This window comes from Canis lupus, chromosome 23 (genome assembly GCF_011100685.1).
Source record: "Canis lupus familiaris isolate Mischka breed German Shepherd chromosome 23, alternate assembly UU_Cfam_GSD_1.0, whole genome shotgun sequence".
Taxonomy (NCBI): Eukaryota; Metazoa; Chordata; class Mammalia; order Carnivora; family Canidae; genus Canis; species Canis lupus.
This window is the reverse complement of record NC_049244.1, coordinates 40,216,788-40,239,016: the sequence shown is the minus strand read 5'-3', so window position 1 is coordinate 40,239,016 and position 22,229 is coordinate 40,216,788. Positions and strand designations below refer to the sequence as shown.

At 36.4% G+C, this 22,229-nt stretch overlaps 1 long non-coding RNA gene across 1 annotated transcript in view; it reads right to left on the bottom strand.

Moving 5' to 3' along the window:
• Positions 1 to 651: 651 nt before the first annotated feature.
• LOC119865312 overlaps positions 652 to 22,229 on the bottom strand; it is a 50,353-nt gene continuing 28,775 nt past the window's right edge. The window contains exon 2 of the long non-coding RNA XR_005376731.1: positions 652 to 1,011. This is a non-coding gene — a long non-coding RNA (uncharacterized LOC119865312). The remainder of the gene's footprint in view (positions 1,012 to 22,229) is intronic.

The window sequence follows — 22,229 nt, the reverse complement described above, 5'->3', positions numbered from 1 at the left end:
GTACGCCTGGCACCTCCATGGGAGCATTCTGAGCTGAAAGAGAAACCTCTATTAATGGTGCATACTAATGATCTTTACATTTTAATTAGAAATGCTTGAGTTAAGATCACTCGCTGAAACCTTAATGAGCAAAGGAAGGCTTACTACCTCTTGCTCCTCTGCTTTTCAACTGCAAGAAAAAGCAATAAGCTGACCTGAATCAGGTCAGAGCAAATATCAAGAAAACTCATTAGAAATCTGTGATTTAGTCCAAGCTGGAAATACCAGATATTTCCACTTCAAAGCCAGGAAACATAAGGTTAGCAAAGGAAATAGTCCACAGAGGTCTCTCTCTCTGTTTCCATTCACTTGCACGCGCATACATTTTTGACTTTGCCATATCCAATCCTTTCAATATGCAGAAACCAAAGCCACATGCTTAAATCAATGTCTAGAGGCTCCATCAAGTTTGAATATTTTCCTAAGCAGTTTGAAGGTTTTTGTTTCCTTTGTCTAAAAGCACCAAGTTTATGCTAAATAAACTCAAATTTATTCCTTAGCTATTGAAATAACAAAAAAGGGTAGATTTAATACTTTGGAAAATATTTTTGGAAAATTTCCTTTAAACTGAAGACTAACAGGCCCCCTTTGAAAATGGAGACAAGACATAGGCAGTTTTAAAAGATGATTTTATTGGGGAAGAAAGTTCTATGAGGTTCTGCTTTCCTAATGCCAATGACTTCTAAAGCACCATCATCACCATGGAAGCTATTGAACACTTGGTAAAAAGCTCTCAAATGTGGAGAAGAAAGTATCAGCTCTCGGCTCCATACCAGGAAATGGCTTTGAGCTTCTCCACCAATAGAAATAAATGCATGATGAGCAGCATCTCTTAACTATTCCACTTCTGTACAATTTTAACCCAGATGTTGCCTCAACTTTTATTCCTCAAATTTGTGGAGGAGAGTTTCCTGAAGTGAAGTTTCCAGACATTTAGGGGTCAATCAAGTAGTCTTCAGCTAAACATGAAAGCTTTAGAAGAAAAAGCAAAGGGACAATTATGTTAACAAGCATTTCATAAACTTGTGATGTGAAACAATTTGATTTTCACAGAAATCTTATTACATGTAAAATCATCATCTTATGAAAATTTGTCATAGGCACCATAAGTGTGTTTATCAATTCTTCTTGCTTATTTTTCGGTTAACAGAATACATTTTTGTTTCTGCTGGTGAATCATTCCACTATTTGTGGTATATTTTTTCTAATCATGAATTTAATATTTTCTATTTTAAATATCATGCTGAGTTAATGCCCTTATTTGAAAATTTGGATCAATGACTCAAAAAGGGTTCAATGATGCATGAAAGTAATGATGACAATAATAATAATTTCTATATCTCAGAAGGTCATTCAAATAAAGAGAAAATGGAACTCCATGGCAAATAGAGATTATGAGTTAGTATGTATTCGAATCTGCTTTTGTGATGATTTTCTATAAGCAGATGAAAGGAGACGTGAATAACTGAAAATGGATATTTTAGGGAAACAACAAAGGTATTGGATCCTAGTCCAATTCTATTTTCTATTTTGAAACTTTTTCCCAAATAATGACATAAACCCACAGAAGTTTCATTTCTAAAAATAGCAAAGTGATTTCTTATGAAAACAACTTGACTTAACACAATACAAATATTTAACAATGCTTTTCAACATAAAGTTAATTTTGTCATCTGGCCAAAAGGGACCAAACTAGAGTGGCATCATTCACCTTCCCATAAGCCTAGATCTTTTTGTTCTAACAATAGTGTAAGTCTCTTAAACCATTAATAGTCTTAAACACTTGCTCATTAAATTCTTGATTTTCTATTTTAGATTATTGCATCATTTACATATAATGATTTTTGCCTCTGCCTTTCCAATAGTTCTCATTTCCAATAGTTCTCATTTCTACTTTTTTTTTTTAAAGATTTTATTTATTTATTCATAGAGACACACAGAGAGAGAGAGAGAGAGGCAGAGACACAGGCAGAGGGAGAAGCAGGCTCCACGCAGGGAGCCCGATGTGGGACTCGATCCTGGGTCTCCAGGATCACACCCCAGGTTGCAGGTGGCACTAAACCACTGTGCCACTGGGGCTGCCCTACTTTTTTTTTTTTTTAATTCAAACGTATTGCTTGGGCTTAGTTCTTGAGTACAGTGTTGAAAAGCTGCAGTAGTAAGATCTTCATCTTATTCCTAAGAAAGCTTCAAAAGTTACACCATTTTCTGTGATGTTTGCTATAGTTAGCCCATGTTACCTGTTAACACATTAAGAAGCTTCCCTTCTTCAGAGGTGCCTGGGTGGCTCAGTCAGTTAAGTGCCTCCCTTTTGCACGGGTTATGATCTCAGGGTCCTGGGATCCAGCCCAGTGTTGGGCTCTCTGCTCAACGGGGAGTCTGCTTCTCCCTCTCCCTCTGCCCCTTACCCCACTGCTTGCATCTCTCTCTCAAATAAATAAATAAAATCTTTTTAAAAAAGAAACTTCCCTTCTTTTCCAAGTAAAGAGTTTTTAGTATTAATTGGTGTTAGATTTTATTAAATGTTTTTACAGGGCATCGATTGAAATCATTATATGGTTTTTTCCCCTTAATTTGTTTCTATGTAGAATTGCATTAAATTTCCTGATGAAAAATCTGAATTAAGTTATAACCCCTACCTACTCATACCTTCAATACTCTGCTGCAATTTCCTTGCTAATAACTTATTTGAATTTTTGCATCTTTATTTATAATTAAAATATACTAGAAGTTTACCCTTTTTGTATTAAAATCATACTGTTTTGATATCACTCTAAAGCTAGCTTTGGAAGGTTGATTAGATAGCTTTCCACCTTTTTTTTAAAATTTATGATAGTCACAGAGAGAGAGAGAGGCAGAGACATAGGCAAAGGGAGAAGCAGGCTCCGTGCACTGGGAGCCCGACGTGGGATTCGATCCCGTGTCTCCAGGATCGCGCCCTGGGCCAAAGGCAGGCGCTAGACAGCTGCAACACCCAGGGTTCCCAGCTTTCCACCTTTTTAAATCATCTGGAAGAATTTCTAAAACATGAGAATTAGTTATTCCTTAAAATTTTTATAAAACAGTAAACCATCTGGCATCAGTTTTTCCTTTGAGAGAAATTCCTGACTACGTTTCCAATTTCTTCTACAGTTATTTATTGCTGATTTTAAATTTTCTACCTATTTTTGAGTCATTGCTGTTAATTTACATTCTCTTAGAAAAATAATAGCAATTTTATTGGCACAAATCTGTAAATAGTATTTTGTTCAATTTTGTTCGTCTTCACAGTTCCAGTTAATAGCCCTATATCTTATATTCTATCACTATTTTAGTATTCATGTTATTCCCCTTTGATCAAACTTAGCAAATATTTATCAATTTTGCCATCTATCGCTATTATTGATCAATAAGATTTTTATTCCATATATACTTCAAATTTTATGTGTATTAATTCTTTCTCATTATTTATTTCTTTATTCATCTCATATATAAGAATTGGGGCATAATTTCAATTTGATAATGCTATTCACTTAGATCACCTGATTAACATGGGATCTATCATGTTTCTCTAAAGTAAAACTTCTTCCTGTTTTATGAGAAGGTACTATGAAGCCATTTAAGTACCCTGTTTCTTATCAAGCTTTTAGTCCATTCATTTAATTGTATTATTATGGACTCATGATTTCCTATTTTATATGGGCTATAATCTACTAATTGTTTTGATACTCAAATTGAACTTTGTTTAGCCAATGGGAACCCCTCCGAGAAAGCTTTTATTTTTTTGTGTGTTATAAGATGACAGGCTTATCAAACTTCCCGCCTCAGGCCTAAAAGCAGCATTTCTCAAAGACCCCTGAATTCTTTCTGTGGAGAATGGTTGCTCCAGGGTACTCTCAGCAAACAGACCTAGGGAATATGTATACACAACACATTCATAGACACACACACACACACACACACACACATATCAATATTCAGTGAGTTTATAAATATATAACTATATTTATTTTTAGTTATCTATCTTCTTCAATCTATACTGAGAGTCATAAATTCACACCAACAGTGAAAATCCAATCTACAGGGTCCATTCTAGTTTTCTCTCTTGCTATGTTTGTAATGCCTTTTCAACCATGGGGAACTGACTCCCATTATCTTTAATATATGCGTTTATTTAATTATTTCTTCTTTAGTATAGCTAATGTTCCATCTCTGCCACCACCCATTCCCTTTCTAGAGACTCAAACTGAGCCTGGATATTCTCTTCACCCCAACTGGGTCCTCACTTCCCATGCCGGCCACTCCACATACCACACACACACACACACACACACCCTCAGCTTGCTTGGACTCTGACACCCTACAAAAGGCTAGCCATCCACATGGATTTTTCAGGTTCTGAATAACCATGAGGGGCCACCCTTATATGTAGAATCTCTTCTTACCCTGTGAGACCCCTGACCCAGCCCACTCTGGACCACCATGGCTCCCCATTACTAATGACACTGACACCTTTATCAACCTCATCTGAATTATTAAGGAAGGAAAGGGAAACAGGAAAAAAACCTTCATTCTATCCTACATTGATATTTCTTAAATATTATTAAAAACTCAAGAAAAGTTTTTACAAGGATAAGTATTTATTCATATAACTCAATCAACAAACATTTATGGAACACCTGTTGTGTGCTCAACTCAGGTAATGAGAAAGAAATATGAAAAGGTTCTTGTCATATAGCTACTTGAAATTAGATTGGAAACTGAATAAGGAACAGAATAATAAAGGTTCATTATATTTTCTATAACAACAGGAACACAAAAAGGAAAATATATAACTATTAGATTCTCAAATTGTTATAATACATAGTTTGCTTTGAGGTAACCTTTTCACACCTGATGTCTACGCCTTTTCTTCCAATTGCATGGAAGCTCACTTAGCACCAAGCTTTTTATTAATGCTTCAAAATGGATGGTGGTAAGTTTCACTCTGTTAAATTACTGGAGCAGACACTATTATTATTTTAGTAGTACTGTCATCAGAACTAAAGCATAATAAAGTCACAATACAATGCAAAAAAATCATGACTTAAAAAATAAAAGAAGAAAAGAAATATATTGCAGAGTAATTCTTAAAATGTGCTTGCTGTAGGTTGGTCTGACTCAGAAATGCAATTTATATTTTAATCATTTCCATAAAGGTCTACATTTCATTTTAGAAGTATAAAGCCAAAAAGCATAGCTCCCTGTTCTGGCTGAGAGGATGGAGGTTGTGATTGTGGACACATGCAGTCCTCTACAGGAGGATTAAAAAACAGAACAGGTACCCGCAGGGAGAGGAAAAGGTGAGGAGCCAAAGGAAACAAAGGAAAAGAACAGTCTGCTGGGCAGCCCTGAGGAGTGGACAGAAAAAGGAAGTAGCTGCTGCCAATTGCTACTGTCACCACAGCTATCATCATTTTTGATGGTTCAAAGAGAATTGCAGTCACTGTGTCTTAGTCTACATGGATTTTTTTTTTTTTAAAGAGTGATTACAGTGGCTAAGCATATAACGTCATAGCTGAAGGCCAAATACTGACTAATGTCCACAGCAAGACATGACAACTGTTATGAAAATCATTAATTGTTGTCCTCAGATACTGCTTCTGTCAAGGTAAGTGTGCAGAAATGATCATAGAAGCAATTATTCATGCTTTTCTATTTTACAAGTATGTTTGAACATTACTCCCTTGCTTTCTACAGGAGTGAGTGAGACTCAGTATTTTTTTTTTTTTTGAGAGGGGATAAGGGCAGAGGGAGAGGGTGAAGGCAGGTGCTAAACCACTGAGCCACCCAGGCGTCCCAAGGGCACAGCTTTAATTAAGGTACAAAATATTTCCCCAAAAATATATCCTTCAAAGAGGAACTGAAAGCTGATTCCTGAATGCTCTGGTTGTCCTTCCTTGTAATGGACAAAAGCTCCCATCTGGTCTTCACTTACTGCAAATGTGTTCAGTCTTACATTCATTATATGAGATCTTTATAAATGCTGCCTCTACTAAAAGCCTTTCTCTGAAAGCCTACCTGGTAGTCAACCTCTAGGACTCCATCTCTTTTGCCTAATTTTTTCTGTTAGGTAGATACTCACCCAGGCTGGATTTATGTGATCCTCCCTCCTGTGAGTTTACATTAGGACTCAGGGATTCTCATCACTTACCTGATGACCCTGAATTTTTAAGAATCTCTAACTGTAGGGACTGAGGCAACATGCTTCATGTTTGTATTTGTAGTTTTTACATGAAGAAGCAAAGAAAAGTGATCTAAATGTGATTTGAAGGTGAAGCAGACAGGCATGCAGAAACAGGACCTCTGTCTCTCACGTTTCCATTCTGGAGCCTTCCAGGGGGTGAAATTCCACCAATTCCTATTTATTTATTTATTTATTTATTTATTTATTTATTTATTTATTTATTTTTTAATTTTTTAATAAATTTATTTTTTATTAGTGTTCAATTTACCAACATACAGAATAACACCCAGTGCTCATCTCATCAAGTGCCCCCCTCAGTGCCTGTCACCCATTCACCCCCACCCCCTGCCCTCCTCCCCTTCCACCTCCCCTAATTCGTTTCCCAGAGTTAGGAGTCTTTATGTTCTGTCTCCCTTTCTGATATTTCCCACACATTTCTTCTCCCTTCCCTTATATTCCTTTTTTATATTCCCTTATATTCCTTCCCTTATATTCCACTCTTATTTATATTCCCCAAATGAATGAAAACATATAATGTTTGTCCTTCTCCGATTGACTTACTTCACTCAGCGTAATACCCTCCAGTTCCATCCACGTTGAAGCAAATGTCCACCAATTCCTTGTAAACAACCCCCACCTTCATCCTGCCTTATATTTAATCTGACTAGAACTAGACAGAGTTGAGGAACCTTTTTGTTCCATGCATTTATTTGTCAGTGGTTTACAAGTCTAACCTCTCACTCATTGACCTATTGTTCTCACTGGTGGCAGCATGTACATGGAACACCAGTGAGATTTGTTTATAGACCTACAGGTGGCTATCAAAGGCTCCCTGAGCACCTGATCACAGCCTCATTGCTCAGGGCCTCCTTTCCACTCAAATTTAATACCATCAGTCCTGGAGCAGGTGATCCAAGTAGTAGCACCCAAGACTGGGAAGTTCTAATCAGCAGCTTAGAGTATCTCTGTTCGAGGTACTTACTGGAGATTTCAATGTTTCTTTCCTACTCAGGTCCTGAAAAGTCCATCTAATTTTATTAAGGCTATGGAATATGCTAGTTAATTATGCTAATCATCGGATTGATTATGCTAATTACCTAGTTCCTCAAAGAAAAGCCTCAACAAACAAGTTTTAATTACGTCAGAAACACTGTGCACCGTGTTCCCTTAGAATGAATGTACAGGAGATTGCCTTAATGAAGCTAGCTTTTTAGCATTCTTTTCCCCAACCCATTTTTATTATTTGGCTCTTATTGTTTCACTTTGCTTTTCATGCTTCTTTGTTGTTTTTTAGTTTGGTTTTTATTGTGTCATTACTGTTTGTTTTTTGTTGTTATGTTCAGTTTTATTTTATCTATACTTTTTTATGGTTGATGTCCTCAAATTACTCGAGTAAAATAATAAAAACATAATAGTGAAGTTAACTATGAGAGGAGAATACTGTTTTCAGATTCATCCTCTTTGCTGATGAAATGGCCAGAGATGTTGGAGGCACCATGAGATGAAGCATCATGCAGAAAAGAAGCTACTGGATTCTTTTTCCTGCAAGAGTAATGATACCATGTGCTGCCATGTGCTTGGGCCTCTTTCAGGAAATTTTATCCATGTGAATAATTAGTGAATTAGTGAACAATTACTCTCTACACAGGAAACAGAAGTGAAGAAGAAAAATTCCTTGAACTTGAGGAATTTAGTCAGTGATAAAGACATGAAGTTACCTAATAAGAACATAAGAAAGAATGAAATGAGCTCTAGGAGCAAGGCACATTTGCATGATAAGATAGTGAATAAGCAGCTGTGTCATGGACTGGACAAACAGGGAATGGTATTTAAATCTGGCCAGAAAGGAAGGATACGTTGAGAATTGAGAAAAAAACCTTTAAGGAAATCAAGACATCCCAGAACAAAGAGATATTCTGAGCAAAAAGGTACAAATGCCTAAAGATTCATCTTCTGTTTGAGAAAGAGTGAAAAACCAATCAGGAAAATCTTAATTTTTTAGACTTTGTTAGAAGTGTAATCTGTTCAGAAAGCTATGTTAGGATATTTAGACTGAAGACATATCAGATCATGAATCCTTCACTCATAAGGCTAAGCTTTTGTCATTTCAAGGGCTTCTGAAATAAAAAATAATCTAAAGAGAAGGAATAAAATGAAACTCAAGCTGCATTGGTGGGAAGACAGGTGAAGAAAATACACGATAGGCCTCAGGACTGAAACCTGCTGTTGCTGTTTTTGCTGTTGTTGGGATCCCAACATCAGTTCAATCACGACCTGAATAGCTTCATGTTCTACCAACTGGGCGAGTCAGCTGAAACCCACTTTTTAAATACATTCGTATCCCTTATAAATCTTGAGATCAAATGTCTCCAAGGTAACTGATCTCCTCCCCTCATATGCCAGATGACCAATGTATAGCTATAGTGGCATCACATTGGGATTCTTAATCTTTCTGGAGTCATATACCATCCGAGAGTATAACATAAATACATAGAACAGTCATCTCCTTTGATAAAGTAAGCATCCCTATTTTCACTAATAAGACAAATTTGTACATAAATACAGGATGGACATTTAATGTAATAAAATCACTCATTTTTCTGTTCAAAACACTTCATTTCTTATAAACTAGATATTAAAACTTTTTTATATCACATAGACATGGTTCTTAATTCAACACAAAACAAATTAACTAAAAACTAATTTATAGTTTGTGCCCCAGGAGCTACTTCTGTCTTTTTCCTGGAGGATATATATTTAGCACATCACATCTCTTCTTGTCAGTGTATGGGTGACAATATGCTACAAGGAGACACATAACTAAAACTGTCAAAACTAAGCTACTGACAGCACATTTGTGTGACAGGACAAATCTAGGTTGACATACTGTGATAAGAAAGGCAACCCAGTCAAAGGGCCACAGGGCAGCTATTCTAACACCCAGTGGATGGTATCTGTCCAAAGCACAAGGCAGTTCTCACATGTTGAGATAAATCCGTAATTTTTAAAGGGAGTTTATGGGATGGCCTTACATTGCAATTTTTCACAAGTACTCATTTAGAGGATACCTTATAATGTTGGGTAAGGTAAGAAGTGGTGGAATGGGGAGGAGAGAGAATTCCACTGCCAAACAACTACGGAGGCTACATAATCAATTCGGTGCAAAGGCAATTGCTCTTCAGTCATCTCACACTGTCCTCCAAGGCCTTCTCTCTCACTGCAGTCACAGAAAGTATACAAATCTGCAAGGAAAATCTGTACATGCACAAGCAAGCTCAAGGAGTTTCGGTTTAGTTCTTATCATTTATTTTGTTTCTGGAAACTACAGTGAAACAACACATACGATCTATCTACTGGAAATCAGCCAGACTTTGGCCCCCCTCTTAGCACCTTCACTTGTACAGCTGCCTTTGATCTATCTTCATACAAAAAAAGAAAAAAAAATAAGTCAACAGGAAACTTCAGAGGAACTGATTACTAAAGGATTTGAAGGCAGATATAAAGATTTATCAGTTCTTGCAGAGAATTTGCGTAGTGACACATTTATGATGTGTCCTTACAGAGAAGAAACTCCTATCCAGCCAAGCAGAGATTGGAATAGGATTAAAAAACAACCTCATAACAGCGTCCTTTGAGGCCCACTGTTCTCTTGCCAGCTGGGCTGCTCCCTTCTCCTGTTGAGGAAGCAAACAACTGGGTGGCAGAGGTGCTTCTGGACTCGTGTCTAGGGCTGGACTAAAACAGATCAGGGAAGAGTGCTCTGCCCATTGTCAAGTGTATCAGCATCCCCCGGCTGTATGGGAATCCCCCGCCCATCATCCTGCACCTCAGAGACTCTCCAGGCATAAATAAAAAACATTCCACCCACAATCTATTATTTACAGACCTGGGGCTTCTCCAAGTTTATCAGTAGAGGCACCAGATGCTCCATTAACCCCCTTATCTCTGAGTTCTTCCATGGACAGTAAGGGAGCATTAAGTATATGATTACCACAGCAATTATCTGACAGTCAGACTTCCAGCCACTCAACTATTAAAAACAGCTCCTCCCTGTATTAAACAAGGAGAGGTCTCTGAATGACAAGGAAAGACTTATTTCCTTTCCATATGGGAGAGACAGTGGAGCTATTATAAATATTCATTTGACCAAAAAACTATTGATTTAATATTGTACCTAAAATGAAGGTTATCGATTGAATAAATTAGATTATGTTCATGCTAAGCGTTCCCATTCTACCCTAACAGAGGAGCACACATTAGAAATGGCAAAGGTTGATTGAAGCAGAACCAACTGACAAAGGAAGCAATGATACTTGAGAACAAGAAAGGAAAGAGGAAAAACACCCAAGCTTGGTAGATAAGAATGTAGGGCCCAGAACCAGACTTTCTGTGTTCAAATCTGTCTTTACCATTGGCTGCTTTATGAATTGAACCAGGTACTAAACTTCTCTGTGCCTCAGTTTCCTCAGTTATAAAGTAGGAATAGAAGTTCACACCTCATCTGGTTGTTTTGAATGAGTTTAAATGAGTTAATTCCTGTGAAGTGGATAGAACTGCATTTGGCCCAGAGAAAGTTCTTGGTAATTATTAGCTATTAGTAAAGATGGTATCAAGGAAACACAGGGTTAAGAGAATTTGAGTAAGAGCAAAGGATCTTACACATCACAATAAAGCCAAAGGGGATCTCTGTGTTAGAGTCTACAACAGACAGTAGTTGGTATTTATAATACAGCTCCTGAGTACTTCTGTAAAAAAAAAAAAAAAAAAAAAAGGTTCAAACTGTAATTAATATTCTATAGTCTGATTTTTTTTTATTTAAGGTTTAGAGAACATATTCCTGTGACATTAAGCATAAAATTCATCATATGGTCATGGGCATATCTTGTGCCAGTTTCCTATTATCAAGTTTTTTTCAATTTTTGATATTGATAGATGTAGTGAGAAGAAAAATATCAATTTGAAAAAAAATGTATTACACAGGGCTATTTCTATATACCAGCAAAGATGGTTCTTTATTTAGGAAAATATTTGGAAAAGTTTCTTTGGATATGAAAAATAATAATCCATTAATGATCTGAAAGAAGAGGAAATTTCAAGAAGAAAGGTGACTGCCTTGCATAGTAAGGTGAAAGGAATTTTGTTTTTCCTTGGTTGCCAGGGGAGAGTAGATGGGGCTTGGGATTGAAGAGGCTCCACAGGGGAGAAGTGCTCTGGCTCCATGACTAGAATACATGAAGTGTATGTAAGGGCTCTATTGAGGACCTACTGGCAAGAAATTTCCCAAGGTGTAGGATGATTTTCTAGTCATTGGTAAAATTTGACATTGACATTAAAGCTGTTTCTGGTTAGCATGCTATTACTTCCCACTGTTATCCCTAGACCCGATTACCTCCAAGCAATACCTTCAAATCACTGGTAACAAAGGGAATTGAAGGAAGATCCATGTCTACTGTGGAGAAAAACAGTTCACCAAGAAAGGTCAACAGACAACTTTTCTAGCAGTGAGATCTTTAGGAGAGTCACTAAACTGCACTGTGCTTCAGTTTCCATCTTATAAAGTGATGATACTGACACTCATTTCAGATAGTTGCAATGTAAAGTTTAAATATTAGAAAGTGGCTGGCAATAGTTTGTGTTCAATAAACATTAACAATAAAATCTACTCCAGGGATCCCTGGGTGGCGCAGCGGTTTAGCACCTGCCTTTGGCCCAGGGCGCGATCCTGGAGACCCGGGATCGAATCCCACGTCGGGCTCCCGGTGCATGGAGCCTGCTTCTCCCTCTGCCTATGTCTCTGCATCTCTCTCTCTCTCTCTCTCTCTCTCTCTCTGTGTGGCTATCACAAGTAAATAAAAATTTAAAAAAAAATAAAACTTAAAAAAAAATAAAAAATAAAAATAAAATCTACTCCAATGATTGTACACATCCCTAATTCAATTACTGCCTACAAAGTTCCCAAAAGAATTTCTAATAAAAATTTCAGGTTTTTCTTCTTCTGCAGATAAAAACTGAGAAGGAGTCAAGAATTCAAGTGAATACACAAATACTAGAACAAATGTGATTAACTACATATAGTATATAATCTTTCCAAATTCTTTTCTGTAAGAAATATGCACATAAGATAAACATTGTAGAGATAGAGAATAGACTCCTAAAAAAAGAAAAGAAAAGAATAGACTCCTATTAAGGACCCTACTTCGTATCAATAGCCTTTGTTTACATGTGATATTTTTCAACCAAGCAAAAATTATAGAAAAGAAGACTCCTAAAATATCTAGAACTCTGCCTAATTCTAATTATTTCTAAAATACAGTTTTCACTAATAAATATTAAGAGTAATGTTAAATTATACAGTATATATTCAATTTAATAAGGCAGAGAAGTAGGCCACCTTTTAATTGTTACTTATTTTTTCTAGACTTTATATATTTTTTTAAGATTTACTTATTTATTTGAGAGAGAGAAAAAAAGAGAGAGTGGAGGAGTGACAGAAGAAGAGAATCTCAAGCAGACTCCCCGCTGAGCGTGGAGCCTGACACTGGGCTCAATCTCAGGAACCTGAGATCATAACCTGATCCAAAACCGAGAGTTGGTAACTCAACTGACTGAGCCACTCAAGTGCCCCAGGCCACCTTTCTAAAGAGGGCTTATTCAAAAAGCAAATATATGCTTTGAAGAGTAAGTTTCACTTATTCAGAAAATTTAGTTATCTAGAATAAGTCATCTCCTAAAAGTGCCAGCTAACTTAAGTTCTAGTTTACTACTCTTCTGAGCTTTGTGCATTTCATCCCCCTCATGAAAAAGCAACTTGCAGAAAGTTTTTCCAGCTATTTATTCTTTCACTGGCTGCAAGCATTCATTTACCCATTGATCATGAGGCCAACAAATACTTATTGTGTAGATACCATATGTCAGGAATTGGGCACTGTGTGGGGATATATTCTGATTTCAGAGTTTGGTTTCACTGAACATAAGTCTACATATATATGCTGTTGTCCTTTGGTTATGCAGAGTACATACTCTTTTTGCTTGCCAACTGTCATGAAGGATAGCTTGGGAAAATTTCAACAAGGTCATTAGTGCAGACTAAAGAAAGGGCTTCACTGGAGACATGTTCAAGCCAAGCCTGCAAGGCAAAGGCCCCACCTTTTCATCATTCAGCAGACATATGTGCCTGAACACACCATGGGTGAAGTTTCCAGACTTCCTATTTATTATTAAAGCTATCATATTATTATGTGAGCACAATATTAGTGTTGTCCAAAATGTGCAAGAGATGATTTTACTTTTATTTTGATGTATATTTAAAAAATATACAACCAGTGCTTCAAATTTTTGCAAATATTGCTTGGGATGAGGCCAAAGGAGCAATAAATTTTAAAAATAGGTGTGTGTGGGGGTAGTTGGTTGTTAAAATGTGTTAAGGAAATAATAAGACAAACAGAAGCCAGATATAACTTTAAAATGTTGCTCATATGGTATGTGAATTACAAGTATGGGAAACACCACTCCCGGCCACTGAATCCTAGCAAAATTCTGTGAGGCAGGCATTAATATATATTACTGTCAGAAAATGGACTCAGAGAAATCTAGAACACTCTTGAGTTCCTCAGGACATGAAGGACAGATTTCCTGGCTCCACAGCCCTGCACTGACATCAGGAATGCCAACGATCATCAAATATTCTAATTCATGTAGGATTTTCCCAAATGCTAACCCTGTGTAATTAACTCTCTATCCCACAGAGCAATCTGGAGCCATCATGCTGAGGACCATGAAACGAGTGGCAACTTGCTTCTCCCTGCCAGGAATCAATTGCTCCGTGCTAGTAGCATTTACTGTGTCTGTGCCTGTGCATCCCCAAAACCTGAGGGCAGTTACTTTAAAATTCAGGAAAACATCTACCAATAATCGGTGGTCCCATGGAGAGGTTTTCCACCATAGGAAAAATCAAGGAGAAGAGGAACTAAATATGGAGTGAGAGAAAACTGCTGAGCTGGCTTCTACCATGAAAGTCATTAACCAAGTTGGATTAGTAAACTCTTCCAAAGCCACATCTGCCCTATTAAAGCTTTAAGGGCCATATGCCAAAGTGAAAATTAAATAAAGCAACAAAAAGACTGTGCCCAAATGAATTTGGTTTTATTTTTACTACACAGAGTGAGGCTCTGCACTATAAAGCAACCACAGAGAGACCTTGCCAAGTTGTGGCGGTTTCCCAGAATGCATTAAAAACTCAGGAGTCTCCACCATCTCCACTAATGATGCTAGCTACTGGATCACAAAATGACTTCTATTCTGACTGTTACGGAAAAGCCCATCTAGTGAAAATTTCATCAAGCAGTGTGAAATTTGCACATCAATTTCAGGATAGTCTGTTAGACATGGCTTAGAATCCTGCAACAATAAAGGTTTTAAAATGCCTTGTTATAATCAAAAAGTCTTATTCCTGTCCTAATCATCTCTTTTGCTTCCAAGTTTACTTAGTGGCTCATCCCATAAGAGAAAAAAAAATCTTGGCTCTACATTTGATAAAGGACAAAAGATATATAGCTCCACAGAATTAGATCCTATGCTCAAATGCTGCTATGATTGCAAAGAACCTTCCCTGTGTTGTTCATTGCTGGTGGAACGCAGCATCAGAACAACTGTAGCCCTAGAAGAGTTTTAATATTGCCAAGTATTGAAGCTTAAATTATTTTCAAATTATTTTCATAGTATAACTTTTGTGTATCTTCACCAATTTTGGCAGATGATAAATCTGAACTGTGAAATATTTGTTTTGCCTCGCTTTGCTTCTTTCATCATTTTTTTTTCTTTCAAGTATATGCAGTAACTCAAACCAGACCCCCAAATTTTCCTAACAATCTGTTTCAGTGAATAAGAATAATAAAAATGATTTCTAATTAGTGCAATAAATGTTCTTGCTCTCAAGCGCCAAGAATGGTTTGTTCACCAAATTATAAAGACGTTTTTAAACCAAATTATCCTTCCCAATCTTTGTTCTATAATCAGTAGAAAAATCAAATTGGTAGACTATTACATAAAAAAAATTCTAATATAAACATTTGGAAAAGCTGGATGAAATATAACAAGTTCATTTCTCAATACACAGAATAGCTTAATAAAACATAAGGGTAGAATCTTAGGTGTTAAAACTCGAGAGAGTTCTGAAAACCAATGCAGTGTGTGTATGTGTGTGTGTGTGCGTGCGTGTGTGTGTGAAATAATACTGGAGGTATTCAGGGAGACAGCATCAGTCTTATTAATCTAGGGACTTGGCTTTTTATGTTCAAATAGGGACTAAAAAGTAGTGGCATTGGATTCCCCATGGTCTCAATGCTTGAGACCCCAGCAAAAAGTCATAATATTTGAATCACTGGCCACTCCATGAATTGGTGGCTTTAGAGTATAGGGGAAAAATTATTAAATTCCTATGGAGGGACCCACTCACAACTTAAGCCACACAAAACTAGTGGAAAAGCCAACCTTGCTAAAACTTACTTTGCAACCAAAGGTAACATAATGCATGGAAAAAAATATATCCAAGCAAGACTCAAAAGACATGACAAATAAGATTTGATCCCATAGAATTTTATGTAATAGAACAATAACCCAGTTTCTAGGTAAGCTGGAGTCACTTATGGCAGACCAATATTTTTTACAAGAATAATAGGAAAAGCTGGATAATAACAAGAATGATATGTTTGGAGATAGTATTAGAGGACTACAGATCAAGGAAATCCAAGAGGGTCTAGATTTGGGGGACAGTAGAACCATAGAAAAATGAGCTGACTTTTTACAGTTGTCTTTTCTCTAGCCTAGTTGCTGATTTGGGGAACCAGATGAAAAGCGAACCATTCAGATTTTTCCCGGGCAGAAAAATTCTTCTAGGAATGGAAAAAACATCAGATTTTAGTGGTCTAAAAAGATAGATAAAATTGGAGACTTGGTGGTTTTCTCCTATTGACATTTACCAAATTATGAAGCAACACAAGGAAGGAAAATGAAGGTGTGCCAAAGAGGGAGCTCAGAAAAGCAGAGCAGAATTGTCTGGGAAACCCATGTTTCCAGGTAGAAAGTAAGCTAAGGTTCAAAAAGTTCCAAGGAGAGGAGTCCCAGGACCTAAAATAGGCTCCCAGATGAATGCTCTGGAGGGCTATGACCTAGAGAGATGAATGAGGGGTAGACTCCACAAAAACTGTAACCCAGTTTTGAATCAACTTAACTTCTGATTGAATTAATGTGCTCAGCCCCACTCTATCAGACTTGTGAAGGAAGAAATAAGTCCCGATGGAGGAATACAATAAGCTCTGGATCTCTGTAATTTAACTTACGTGGTATCAGGCATTCAGTCAAAAGTAACTAGACTTTCCCAGCTTTTAGCTACTGTCCACATTCCTTGGTTTGTGGCCTCACTGCCTTCAAGACCAGCAACCACACGTCTCTAACATTGCTTCTATTCTCACATCTCCTTCTCTTACTCTTATACCTTCCTCATCCATCTTTGAAGGACCTTTGTGATTTTATTGGGCCTACTCAATTAATCCACAGCAATCTCATAAATATATGAGATTATATATATCTCATAAATATATGAGATATATATCTACACACTCATATATTTATGAGATATATATATTCTCATATATATGAGAATTTATATATATATATATATATATATATATATATATATATATATATATATATAATTCTGGGATTAGGATACAGACATTGTTAGGGGACCATTTGTGTCTCTACCACAAGAATGAAATTTAAAAAAATAAAACAACAACGAAATCTGTTATACAGCAGGTTAGAAAATATATATTCGCCTATTGACAGCAAATCTTGGTAAAATGTAATGTAAAGGGAACTTTTTACACACTACTGGTGAACATGTAGAATTTTATAGTCACTTTGGAAACTATTTTGACAATATCATTTCTTGGTGCCTACCCTAGAGAAAAGAGTACATGTGCACAAGGAGACAAGCCCAAATTACTTATTGCAGCTCTGTGAGTAAGAGTGAAAAGGGGAATAATCTGTTTTTTAGTGAGAAAAAGGGAAGTAATGGTGGTTTATTTGTGCAATGGAATTCTATACTTTAGATATAATCAATAAGATGTATATTAATACAGTAACATTTTATAAACTATTCTTAATAAATGTTAACATTATCTAAGTATCAGAAACAAAAAAATAGGGGGAAATTATTGGGTAAATTTATGGAAAATCATGGTAATGAGGAAGATGGAGCCAGTTCCCAGTACTACATTTACTTTTTTTTTTAAGACTTTATTGACTTATTCATGAGAGACAGAGAGAGAGAGGTAGAGACATAGGCAGAGGGAGAAGTAGGATCCTTGCAGGAAGCCTGATGCAGGACTTGATCCCAGGACCCCAGGATCATGACCTGAGCAGGAAGCAGATGTTCAACCACTGGAGCCACCCAGGTTCCCTAGACTTAACACTTTTAAAAGTACATGTGCAGGGCACCTGGGTGGTTCAGTCGGTTAAGTGTCTGACTCTTGGTTTTGGCTCAGGTCACAATCTCAGAGTTGTGAGATCAAGCCCCGCGTAGGCTCTGTGCTCAGTGTAGAGTCAGCTTGAGATTCTCTCTTGCTCTCCCTCTGCCTCTTTCCCATGCTCTCTCTCTAAAATAAACAATCTTTAAAAAATAAAAGTACGTGTTCATTTTCCGGTATATACAATAGTAGTATTTTGCATATGAATACATATCTGTATAAAATAATACCCCAAAATTTCATATTATAGTTGTTTCAGAAGTGGAAAGTGGCTGAAAAAATAATGTAAGAGAATTAGATTTATATATAATATTTAATTTTTTTAAATTGTGTAATAGTGAGGGATGCCTGGGTGGCTGAGCGGTTGAGCATCTGCCTTCAGCTCAGGGCGTGATTCCATGATCCTGGGATCAAGTCCCACATCAGGCTCCCTGCATGGTGCCTGCTTTTCCCTCTGTCTCTGCCTTTCTCTCTGTTTCTCTCATGAATAAATAAAATATTTAAAAAATAGATAAATAAAAAATTCTGTAATAGTGAAAAACTAACTTCTACTTAGTCTACCAGGAAGTGTATTTTATGATGTTTCCAATGATTTTTCTTCATATTTGCATTTTTAAAATAATAAGTATATATTAATGGTAACTTTCTTTTTATTCCATTTCCAAATTACACAACCTTGAAATTAAAGGAATCAATGTAAGTAGGGATTGACATAAGCCAAATCATATGCATATTCGTGAATAGGACATAAAATTAAGCATAACAATACAAGTGATTAGAAAACAGTGTTACGAAAAGGAATTACTAAATCTTACTGTGTGTCACAAGGCTAGATGTTTTTATCCAAAGTATTACTCAATGTTTATGGAACTTCCACAGAAAATCTATCCAAGAATAAGGGTTCAAAAACTTTAATGTCTAGCAATGTATTTTTATATCTACCATAGATTAGCATTTTCTCTAGAATATATTATATTAAATTCAGAATTTCACCCTGCTATTTCTACTCTTTCCATCATTCATAATGAGCTTTTGTTTTGAGGGGGGAACTGTTGGAGAACCTCCCGCTCTCTGTCTCATACCCTCTCATGGCCCTGCTCCTGAGACTTGATTGATACAATTTTGTTCTTTTTGTGTATGACAAAGAATGTGAAGAAAAATTTATTGACAAACCTAATACAAGAAAATCCATGCCAAGAAAATTCCTTGTCACAGTCAAATTGGGTCTCATAATATTTGGATCACACATAGGATTATTATACCTTTTGAACCTGCCTCAATTTTCAAACTTTCCCTATTTTAAGATCTGCTTCTAAAGTTGGTTAATTTTCCTCCAAGCTCAAATTGAGAAATAAAAGTCTAGAACTTGGTGCTAGCTCCTTCTGTCTTGCTACAGGAGTTTTAATTTACCCATAGATGAACAATAATAAATGAAATAACACAATTGTAATATATGTTGCTTCCAAATTCCAAGTTACAGCAGCCTGTCCTTTATTTTTGCAGAAACTTCCCTGTAAGACCCAGACTGCTAGGCCTCAGAAATTGTAATAAGGAAGCAAGCCTCTGTTTTCATGGAATTGCACTCCAGTCTTCTGGCATGCATTTTGCATTTTTTAATCAAAACATCTTGATAAGAAATTTGCTCTTGGTTTTCAATGTTGGTGAAAGAAGAAACATGAGGGCCTTCTATATAGTTCCTTGTATCATAACAACTGTCACTCAAAGATTGAGGAAGCTACCAATGAGAATCTACCATTTGCCAACTATATTTATAACAATTATATACACAGAACTTGGAGCAGAGCCAGATAAGGGTTTTGAGGCACCCATGAGCTATCCATGAAGTTGAAGTAGATCAAAATTCCTTTCATTTGATCCACATAAGCCTCCATTCTGACTGGTGGATGAAAGCAATGCCTGGGACCCAAGGATTTATGTCTGTTCAAGTTCATTTCCAATGATGCCTGAAAGGTCTGATTATTTCTCTTTTCCTAGTACATAATTACTATGGTAAATGGCCACAGAACATTTTCGGAAGAGACTTAGGAGGGGTCTGTACATGCTTGTGAGATTTGCACCTGCTCCTTCCTTTTGTCAGATGTTCTAGTCTGTGAATAGACTAAGATTTGAGATTTGGGTGAAAAGCTATGTCACTTAAGTCAGAATTCTGTTCACTAGACTCTTCTTTTTAGGTTATAAAAGTCAAGTAGGGTATTGGTAGACTTCTTAGTTTTTGGGGGGGGGCAGGGATCAATAACCAATTACCCTTTAACATATTTTACTGTGAGTTAAAGCTCTCTAATGATCACATCTATCCCTCTGTCAATTATTGCAGCCATGACTGTACCTCTCACATTTAAGGGCTGCTATGAGGGATCCACTGCTCCAGGACCCCATCTCTGCATTTGAAATGAAGCATTCCATTTCAATAGCAGTGTCTCCTACTAGTATCCCAGGCCAATAGGAAATAGTTTTCAGAACACTTATCAAAGATGACAGGGCAGCTCTCACTAATGCATTTTTTTAAAATTCTAGTATGTTTAATATAGAGTGTTATATTAGTTTCAAGTATACAATATAGTGATTCCACAATTCTACACGTTACTCAGTGCTCATCATGATATGTGTACTCTTAATCCCCTTCACCTATTTCACTGGTCTTCCCACCCACCTCTCTCCGGTAACCAGTAGATTGTTCTCCATAGTTAAGAATCTGGTTTTGGTTTATCTGTTTTTTTCTTTGTTTTGTTTCTTAAATTCCACATTGTGAATGAAATCATATGGTATTTGTCTTTCTATCATTGACTAATTTTGCTTGGCATTATATTTCTATATCCATCGATGCTGTTACAGAGGGCAAGGCTTCATTCATTTTTATGGATGAGTAATATTCATATATATGAATATTCATATATATAATATTCCTATATATTCATATATATATCACATCTTCTTTAACCATTCATCTATTGATGGTCATTCGGGAGGCTTCCATAACTTGGCTATTGGAAATTTGCTGCAATAAAAATAGAGAGCATCTACCTTGTCTGATCAGTGTTTTTATAGTCTTTGGGTAAATACCTAGTAGTGTGATTACTAGATCATAGGTTAGTTCTATTTTTAATTTTTTGAAGAACTTCCATACTGTTTTCCACAGTGGTATACCAGTATGCATTCTCACCAATAATGCATGAAGATTCTTTCTCTCAATAAACTTCCCAACACTTGTTTCTTATGCTTTTTGATTTTAGCCATTCTGACAGGTATCTCATTGTGGTTTTGATTTGCATTTCCCTGATGATGAGTGATATTGAGCAATTTTTCATTTATCTGTTGGCCACCTGGATGTCTTCTTTGGAGAAAGAACTGTTCATGTTTTCTGCCCATTTTTAAATGGGATTTTTTGGTTTTTTTTTGTGTTGAGTCATGTAAGTTCTTTATATATTTTGGATATTAACCCCTGATAAGTTCCATTCAGTAGGTTGTTTTTGGTTTTGTTGATTATTTCCTTTGATGTTTCAAAGGTGCTTATTTTGATGTAGCCTCAATTGTTTATTTTTGCTTTTGTTTCCCTTGACTTAGGAGACATATCTAGAAAAATGTTGCTACAGCCCATGTCAACAAAATTACTGCCTGTGTTCTCTTCTAGGATTTTTATGGTTTCAGGTCTCATATTTAGGTCCTTAATCCATTTTGAGTTTATTTTTTTGTATGGTATAAGAAAGTAGTCTGATTGCATTCCATCCTTTTGCAGGTAGCTATCTAGTTTTCCCAACACTATTTGTTTTTTTCTTCCAACACTATTTGTTGGAGAGACTTTTTCTAATTGCACATTCTTGTCTATTTTGTTGAAGATTGATTCACCATATGATTGTGGATTTATTTCTGGCCTCTCTATTCTGTTCCCTTGATCTATGTGTGTTTTTATGCCAGTATCATACTGTTTTGATTACTATAGCTTTGTAGTATATATTGAAATCTGAGATTGTGATACCTTCAGCTTTGTTCTTCTTTTTCTTTTTTTTTTTTTCAAAGATTGTATTTATTTATTTGAGAACATAAGGGCACGAGCAGAAGGGGAAGGCAGAGAGAAAAAGAGGGCACAGACAGAAGGAGAAGGTAGAGAGAAAGGGAGGACAAGCAGGTTCCTCATTGAGCAGGGAGCCAGATGTGGGGCTCAATCTCAGGACCCCAAGATTATGACATGAGCCAAAGGCAGACACTTAACTGACAGAGCCACTCAGGGGCCTGTTCTTCTTTTTCAAGATTGTTTTGACTATTTGAAGTTTTTGTGATTCTTCATGAATTTTAGAATTGTTTGTTCCAGTACTATGAAAAATGCTCTTGATATTTTGATAGGGATTGGATTAAAACTGTAGATTTTTTGAGGTAGTATGGACATTTTAACAACATTTTTTCCAAGCCATGAGCATGAAATATCTTTCCATTTGTTTGTG